This window comes from Telopea speciosissima, chromosome 6 (genome assembly GCF_018873765.1).
Source record: "Telopea speciosissima isolate NSW1024214 ecotype Mountain lineage chromosome 6, Tspe_v1, whole genome shotgun sequence".
NCBI classification, from domain to species: Eukaryota; Viridiplantae; Streptophyta; class Magnoliopsida; order Proteales; family Proteaceae; genus Telopea; species Telopea speciosissima.
Window position 1 is genome coordinate 13,799,849 of NC_057921.1, and position 8,588 is coordinate 13,808,436.

Below are 8,588 nucleotides of genomic sequence, written 5' to 3' on the forward strand. Positions count from 1 at the left end.
CTGTTATGCTGATCTGACCTGGGGATCTTCAACCATAGGCCATAAATTAGTGTTGGGAGGCAGTAAATGACCAAAACACCCCTCCCCACATCTGTCCACATGAATGAACACCTTGGGTGCCCAAGTGGGCCTCGCAGGGCTTGGAAACCCTATCTGTGATGGTCCTGCAGCACTGTCAAGTGGGGGACTGTACTGTGAGACTAATATAACCTAGGAGCATGTACCACTATGATAAATAACCATTCTGCCCCTAGGCCACAATCTCTGGATGATGCACCGAGACATAGGCCTAAGGCCCAGTGCAAGGCCCAGAGAATTCCAAGTGATGACCAACTGTACACTGAGTCAACCCAGTGAGCTTAGATCAGCCCTAGGACATCCAAAAATAGTTTGGAATATTAAATGACAAATTTCTGATTTATATCTAGGATTTGATCCCGCGCTCGAGGCCTACATCCAGACTACAGTCGAAACTGAATTTGCAACTGAGTTCATAGAACCAGATCCCGGTGAGTGAAATATTATCGTGTATGTACGTGTAACAATATTATTATGCCGACAATTAAATTCTTTAATTATAATGTTGTGCTATTTAATTCAGTTCAATTACTCAAAACTATTACACATCGTATGTCTGTTGATCAACTCTTTGATTATATTATGATGATTATGAATGCTAGATTAGATGCCATAGTCGGCTTGAAAATGGGGCCGGTGGTAGCCTGTAGTATAGGATACGGTTGACACCACCTGACTCATACGATGCCATATAGACATGGGGTTAGAGTTTCATCACTCGTGCTATGAACCCTTGCCAATAGGGGTTAAGGTGTTGGTTGACTGTGAGGACTACCGTAAAACCTCTGGAGTTTATGTTGGGAAGCCTCAGCACAGCTGGGATGCCCCAGGGCAAATATGTCGGGAAGCCTCGGGCTATAAGCTTGGGAAGCACCAATAGATGAATCATGGCTATATGCCACATACAAAGTTTATCCTCGAATTACATGTCGGGAAACACCGAAAGGTGAAATTATTATTAAGTCGGTTACCTCACAAGTTTAATCCAGAGGGCCGGTCGGGCTGACCAAGGACTAGTGAGCTGGAGCTGGCTAGTTCTCTTTGAAAACTCAATGGGTGTATCGCGGGAAAGAGTAACCAAGCCCACACCAGGGATACATGTATTGGGGATTGTAGTAGTGTTGGTGAAAAATCCAACACCTACACACAGGGGCACAACGCACGTGGTGGAGGTAGCGCAGGCGTGCCAGAGCCTTTGACGCAGGCCCAAACAGAATTGGAAACGGCCTATCTTAGCTTCCAACCAGGACGAAATGGCCCTTTTAAACTTTAGACAGGGACAAAATGGCCAGTTCTAAATGACTAAATGGCCTGTTCTAACTTCCAGCCAGGTCGAAACGGCTTGTTCTGACTTCTAACCAGGACGAGAAGGGGATCCTTCTATGCCTGAGTAGCTCTAAGGTCTTTTGGGTAAAATCAAATCGCGATGGACAAAGCAAAGGAAGAAGATCAAAGATCAAATTGCTTACTTGCAGTCAATATCCGATTGGAGTCATTACAACTTATGAGATCCGACACTAATGAGATTTAAACTTGGTGTTTACACTGCCATTGTTCTACTACCACATCGTATAATCTCACAAAAATGAATCTGATGAAGCTTCATAACTCTGCCAGCCATGGATTGATGGAGCTTGCAACTTGATGTTAATGGTCGCCTTCTGAAACACGGGCCAAAAGATAAGATTATTGGAGTTGTTCTCCAAGCATCTCCCAAAAATGGTTTTGATGAAGCTTCCATAACTCTGTCAGCCACAGACTGATGAAGTTTGCAACTTGATGATGATGGTTATCTTCTGAAACACGGGCCAAAAGACATGGGTGCTGGAGTTATTCTCCAAGCAAGACCTCCATGAATACCCCTTGAAACACAAGCCTATGAGGCATTGGTGGCTGGAACCCAACTCCAGCAAAAATTACAGAGCAGGATGAATGACTACATCCTGAAAGATAAAAAAGGAAAGGATAAAGTAAAGATAAAAACTAGAGAGTTTTGTTGATCCATTGGATGTCTTTCTATTTTGCTTGGCTTCTGTCTTATATAGAAGATATTCACTTGGTAACTCCCATAACCAACACTTCCACCTGCTTCCTTGTATTGGGGCCACTTTCATTCTAAAGTGCTAATCTCCTGTGCCATGTGGCCATGTGGGGTTTGTAACCTCCCACCATCTATAGTCATGGCGGGTCCCACCTTTCCACTTGGTTATTCAAATTTTAAAGGGTAACTCTTTGATGGCAGCGTGCAATGCTCGGCCTTAAGGCACATATAACTGAATCCCAATTTGTGAATTTGGGTACAAACAATGCCCCTCACAATCCCCTTTGAACGAGGCCACACAAGTTCAAATGGGATTGTGGATATGTTTTTATAGTCTCCAGTTCGGCCTATTGACCGAAAATTGGTTCGGTCTAGGAAACCGAACATAATATTTTAGTAACCAAAAATAGGGTCGGTCTTTGCAAACAGACATCATAGTAATCAAAGAAATTACTTTTTAGAAGCAATAGTTGAACTTGAGCTCCCACTGTGTGGCACGCCAATACTTTGCCCATCAATTCCATATAATGGCAACCATCTGCCGATCCCCCCCTTTTTTTTTAATGGTGAGTCGCTACCCAATTGCTATGGTAAATTGCTGCCCAACTGCTCCCGTCTTGAGGTGGTCCCACATGAATAGTCCTCCTCGGTCTCAATGGGCGTGAGGGTGAACCAGCCTTGAGGCGGTCCCACTTAAACAATCGTCATCGGTCTCAATGGTGATGAAGGTGAATCCACCTAGAGGCATAATTTGCTGATCCACTCCCTCTTCATGTGAACATAGCACGAAATTGGTACTGCCTAAGTAATTAGAATTCAATGTGCTATCTACAGTCTTGATGCTGTGCCCAATGCCACCATGTGTGAGCTATGTGAAAATTGTGGATGGACCCTCCGGTATGTCCCTTCGACCCCCATCTTCTTTCTCGGTCTGGCTCGCAGGATTCATGGACTGCTTGTGTAATAAGGTAGAGTTTCACCGCCGCCGCTTCGACCTTTATGAATTCTGCCATGCTTAGAACAGATTGTTCCAAATCCATTCCAACTGAATCTGCATCTCCAGCTTTGTAGGCATAGCTCAAGCATTTTCCTTTATTGCTAATCAGCTGGGCTTGAGACCAACTTATGGATTTCGCCGAAAAAAAACCAGTCTGGTTGGGAAAATAAACGGCTCTTTCATCGACGAGGATCTCTGTAAAAGGGTATTGCTACCCCTAGTTTGCCTGATTCAGGAATGGGTTCCTTCATCGGCACATCATCACTAAGTCACAGGATTTGCCCCTCTAATACATCCAACAACAGGGGTAATCTCCTCAAGAAATCATGTGGCTGCCAGCACCAATCCACTAGAACGGAAAATAAATCATGCGGCTGCCACCTTCCAACCGAAAAATTTGAGCCATGAAGAAATGACTCTAATTTCTTCATCGCTAAGGAATCTTCTTCGCCGAACAGATCGACATCTAGTTATGAGAGTATATGAGATGGAAGTGGAATTGAGGAAGTGGGATAATGGGGAGATGAGAGAGGAAAGAGAGATTTTAGGATGTTTAGGAACCGTGGAAAGCATGTGAGAGGAGAGAGAGAGAGAAATGAAGGTAGACATTTGTCTCATACTCTCTTCCCACCGATGGAAGGAAAAGAGAGAGAGTCTGATTTATCTTTAACTAACCATGTCTCATACTCCACTGACCCGAGTAAATCGGCCTTTTGCTACCTCTTTTTTATTTTTTAAGAAGGAAAAGTCGTGAGATGTGGCATGTAGAGGGAATTAGAGGTAATTTAGAGAAAGGTGGTGGAAAGCATGTGGGAGAAGAGAGAGAGAGAGATAATGAGGGGATGAGAGAGAAAAGAGAAATTTTAGAAGAGATAAATGGAAATCGTGGAAGGAATGTGAGAGGGGAGAGAGAGATAGATAATGGGGAGATGAGAGAGAATCTAATGGAGGACACGTGTCCCTTACTCTCTTTCTAATGATGGAAGGAAGAGAGAGAACCAAATTTATCTTCAACTACCCATGTCTCGTACTCCACTGAGCCGAGTAAATCGGCCTCTTGCTCTGATTATACCTCAGATTTCCCATTTTTTCTCTTTTTTTTTTTTAACAGCCTACTCTCTTGCAGAAGAAAGTTGCTATGTAGCAGATTTCCGCCACCGCCTTTTTTTTTTTTTTTTTTTGCAAACTGAATACCGAGTCGATCGATATGACGGACACTTTACACCGCTAGAAATGGAAATGAAGGACCATGACTCCGTGGCTTGGTGCCATGAATAGGTGAAGGTCCTCTAGCTCTCGATTTCACACCCAATGGAAACTTTGGTCTGAATTTATTCTGACTCTTTGATGGCATCATCGGCGAAACAAAATTTTAAAAAGAGAAACCGCTCCTGCTTACATCAGGAATGTGAGAATCAACTTCGATTTAGGAAGGTAGGTGAAGCATGATAGGTCACCCGATGCCAATGGATTATCTCGGCCTTAATCCTAGGCACGATGGATTATCATAGCATCAATAGAAAGACTTGCCCCTTGCTTGGTGGCATACCTTCCTCCTCGAACCACCCAAATTCTGTTGGACGTAAACCGTGCCCCTTGTCGATGGGCTATGGCCTCTCAGTGTTCATTGATAGTGAGTTACCCCTGGTTGAGCGCATTCTCACTGCCTAATTTGGGAAAGGATTCCCTTCATCGACATTTCTTCTTCCTCGAACCATCACAATTTTGCTTTCTGGAGTCCCATCGGGAATGCCAAAATGTGTTGGAGAAAAATCCAACACCTACACACAGGGGCACAACGCACGTGGTGGAGGTAGCGCGAGCGTGCCAAAGCCTTTGACGCAGGCCCAAACGGAATTGGAAATGGCCTATCTTAGCTTCAAACTAGGATGAAACGGACCGTTCTAACTGTAGACCAGGACGAAACGGCCTGTTCTAATTGTAGACCAGGACGAAACGGCCTGTTCTAACTTCCAGCCAGGCCAAAACGGCTTGTTCTTACTAGCAAAATAACCTGTTCAAGAGGCCAAAAATGGCCTGTTCTGACTTCTAACTAGGATGAGAAGGGGATCCTTCCATGCCTGGGTAGCTCTAAGGTCTTTTGGGTAAAATCAAATCACGATGGACAACGCAAAGGAAGAAGATTGAAGATCAAATTGCTTACTTGCAGTCAATATCCACTTGGAGTCATTACAACTTGCGAGATCCGACATTGATGAGATTTATAACTTGGTGTTTACACTGCCACTGTTTTACAACCACATCGGATAATCTCACAAAAATGAATTTGATGAAGCTTCATAACTCTGCCAGCCATGGATTGATGGAGCTTGCAACTTGATGTTAATGATCGCCTTCTGAAACACGGGCCAAAAGACAAGATTGTTGGAGTTGTTCTCCAAGCATCTCCCAAAAACGGTTTTGATGAAGCTTCCACAACTCTGCCAGCCACAGACTGATGAAGTTTGTAACTTGATGACGATGGTTGTCTTCTGAAACACGGGCCAAAAGACATGAGTGTTGGAGTTATTCTCCAAGCAAGACGTACATGAATGCCCCTTGAAACACAAGCCTATGAGGCATTGGTGGCTGGAACCCAACTCCAACAAAAATTACAGAGCAGAATGAATGACTACATCCTGAAAGATAAAAAAGGAAAGGATAAAGTAAAGATAAAAACTAGACTGGTTTGTTGATCCATTGGATGTCTTTCTCTTTTGCTTGGCTTTTGTCTTATATAGAAGATATTCACTTGGTAACTCCCATAACCAACACTTCCACCTGCTTCCTTGTATTGGGGCCACTTTCATTCCAAAGTGCTAATCTCCTGTGCCATGTGGCCATGTGGGGTTTGTAACCTCCCACCATCTATAATCATGGTGGGTCCCACCTTTTCACTTGGTTATTCAAATTTAAAAGGGTAACTCTTTGATGGCAGTGTGCAATGCATGGCCTTATGGCACATATAACCGAATCCCAATTTGTGAATATGGGTACAAACAAGTAGCACTGACCTGACTTAGCTGTATTGTTAGGTGGCTAATTAAATAATATGGACTTACATATCATGTAGGAACATGTGGTTTGTGGTTGCATATGCATGCATGATGATATGTTTTGCTCACGAGCTCGGTGGGGCTCACACTCTGTTATATATGTTTTTCTTTTAGATGATTGTGCAGATTGATGCCACTGTAGCATGAAGGCTTGTTACGAGGAGTGTCACGCCCCCATCCCGATGTAAGATATTTTACCACAATAGGGGGTGACTGGGACAACACGTGTCATTCCAATACCTACCAGGATCACAGATACAGTGTCCCGAGCCACAGTCCACCCTGTCATCACCTTTTGATAGCAGACAGGAACGTACCAAATGGAATAAACCGTTCCAAATACAGAGATAATGGAAGCGAAGTTAAATTAAATTATATGGAATTATAGAGCCTCGGTTCTTTAATGATAAAACATAATACAGTTTCAATATTTGTAACCATTCACTACTCTCCTTATAAATAAGCATAAAATTTATACATGATTATGGAATGAGTACAAAAATTAAATAATAAATACTTGCCCCAAGGGCACCAATCTTGGGTGTACACCTACATCCAAGTCACAGTCACCGACTCCACTTGATTAGCATCCAATGGTGCTCATCAAGAGTGGTACATCCTGCATATCAACTAAAAAGGGGTTGCGCAACGGAGTTAGCTACACTAGCTAGTGAGAGAGCAAAGGGAAATGCACATATATCACACAATCAATATCAAGCAGAATGATGCATGCCAATGTTAGATTCATTTTTTACCTAGCACACAAATTCTATCGATCAAGTATATGCTACTGTGATAACTGAGGAAACACTGATGATCACTTATCCTATCACCCCAGTGAATCCCCAATTATCACTAGGGGACCTACGTCGGTAGAAGCCATCATGACCACCCAGTGACAGACCCCGATAGTCATCACTACCCCTATCCTGGTCTCTCTCACCTCTACAGACCACAGGTGCTCAGACTATCCAACACCTAAACCCCTGTTGGCAAGGGTCGTAGCATAAGGGAACAAGCATCCTAGCCACAGATATACTACATGCAAATCCTATCATCCCAAGAGGTATTCCGGGTGCATCAACGTCCCATTCCATCTAGTACTTGGGTACCAGCATGGCACGGCATATATAGATCAGGATGGCATATAATAGTTTTTATAATTAAATAAAGTGGGGTTCTGGTACCGGCACACCCGGCACCATAGTCAGATACAATGGTGAGCATATTATCACATTCATAATAGTTCACATATTAAATAAAAGATGCAACGCGCACAATGCTTATATTTATATAATAGCATGCTTGAGATTTGCATATTATAATATTCAAACCCAACAAAATCACCCAGAACCCACTCACAATAATTTGGATATCATTCGATGTATTTGGTAGGAATTACCTTGATATATGCTCTCCTGCACTGGTTAGGTAGCCTAGGGATACGTGAAACATAAGGTTAGAAAGTGTGGACGGGTCCTAAGAGGAGTCCCAAGTGTTATAGACAAGAAATTCTAAAAAATGAAATCCTTAAGTCAGTCTGATCCCCAGCCTTCTTCTTGAGATCCAACAGCTTCATGAGCTAGGGGAGGGTGTCCTAAACCTTCCTAAGGGCATAATGTCTCATATCATTCATTGGTCTTGGGATATTCCATAGCTTGGTCTCTCCTTAGGATTTTCCATTTCTAGGTTGAGGTCACAAGTCCCTTAGGACAGCAAAGGGATTTTGAGGGCATTAGGGGTAGGCCTTGACACCCCGATAGGTCAATTAATTAATACATTTAGGGGGCACTTTAGGTAGTAATTAACCTCCAATAAGGTTTACTAAGTCTTACACAAGCAGCCACAATGTGGGCGAGGTCACCGGATTAAAGTCATGTTCCTAAGTTGCTGTCAAAATATAATATCTAGGTTTGGGCCCACTTTTGAAGGTCTTTTATTTGGATTGGGTCTACAATTTATGCATAGAAAATGTAGCTCTTCGAGTCTATTTTACAATGCAAGTTGAATTACATCGATATGATATTATCGACAAAGTTATGGCCAAAATACTGAATAAGCGTCATGCTGTAAACTGCAGGCCTATCCACGAACGGATTCTATTTGTAAGTCCGCCCGTGCATCCGGTCGAACCCTGAGACACACCCAAGCAGGAGGATCCACGGGAGGATGCACGATTTTGAGTCCGCTCGTAGCAGAACTGAGTTTTTCAACTTCGAATTTCATCCAAATTGGTTCCCAAGGCCCCCAATGGCTTCAAGGGCTTGTAGGGATGATTTCTAAGGCTCAGTAGGGCACTAATAACCCTAATGGCACAAAGCATTAAGGCATCTATGGTTTATATCCAATTTCTCAACCCAATCTTCTATTTTTGGATGAAATCCTTAGGTTTTCATGGCTTAAGTTGTATAACACA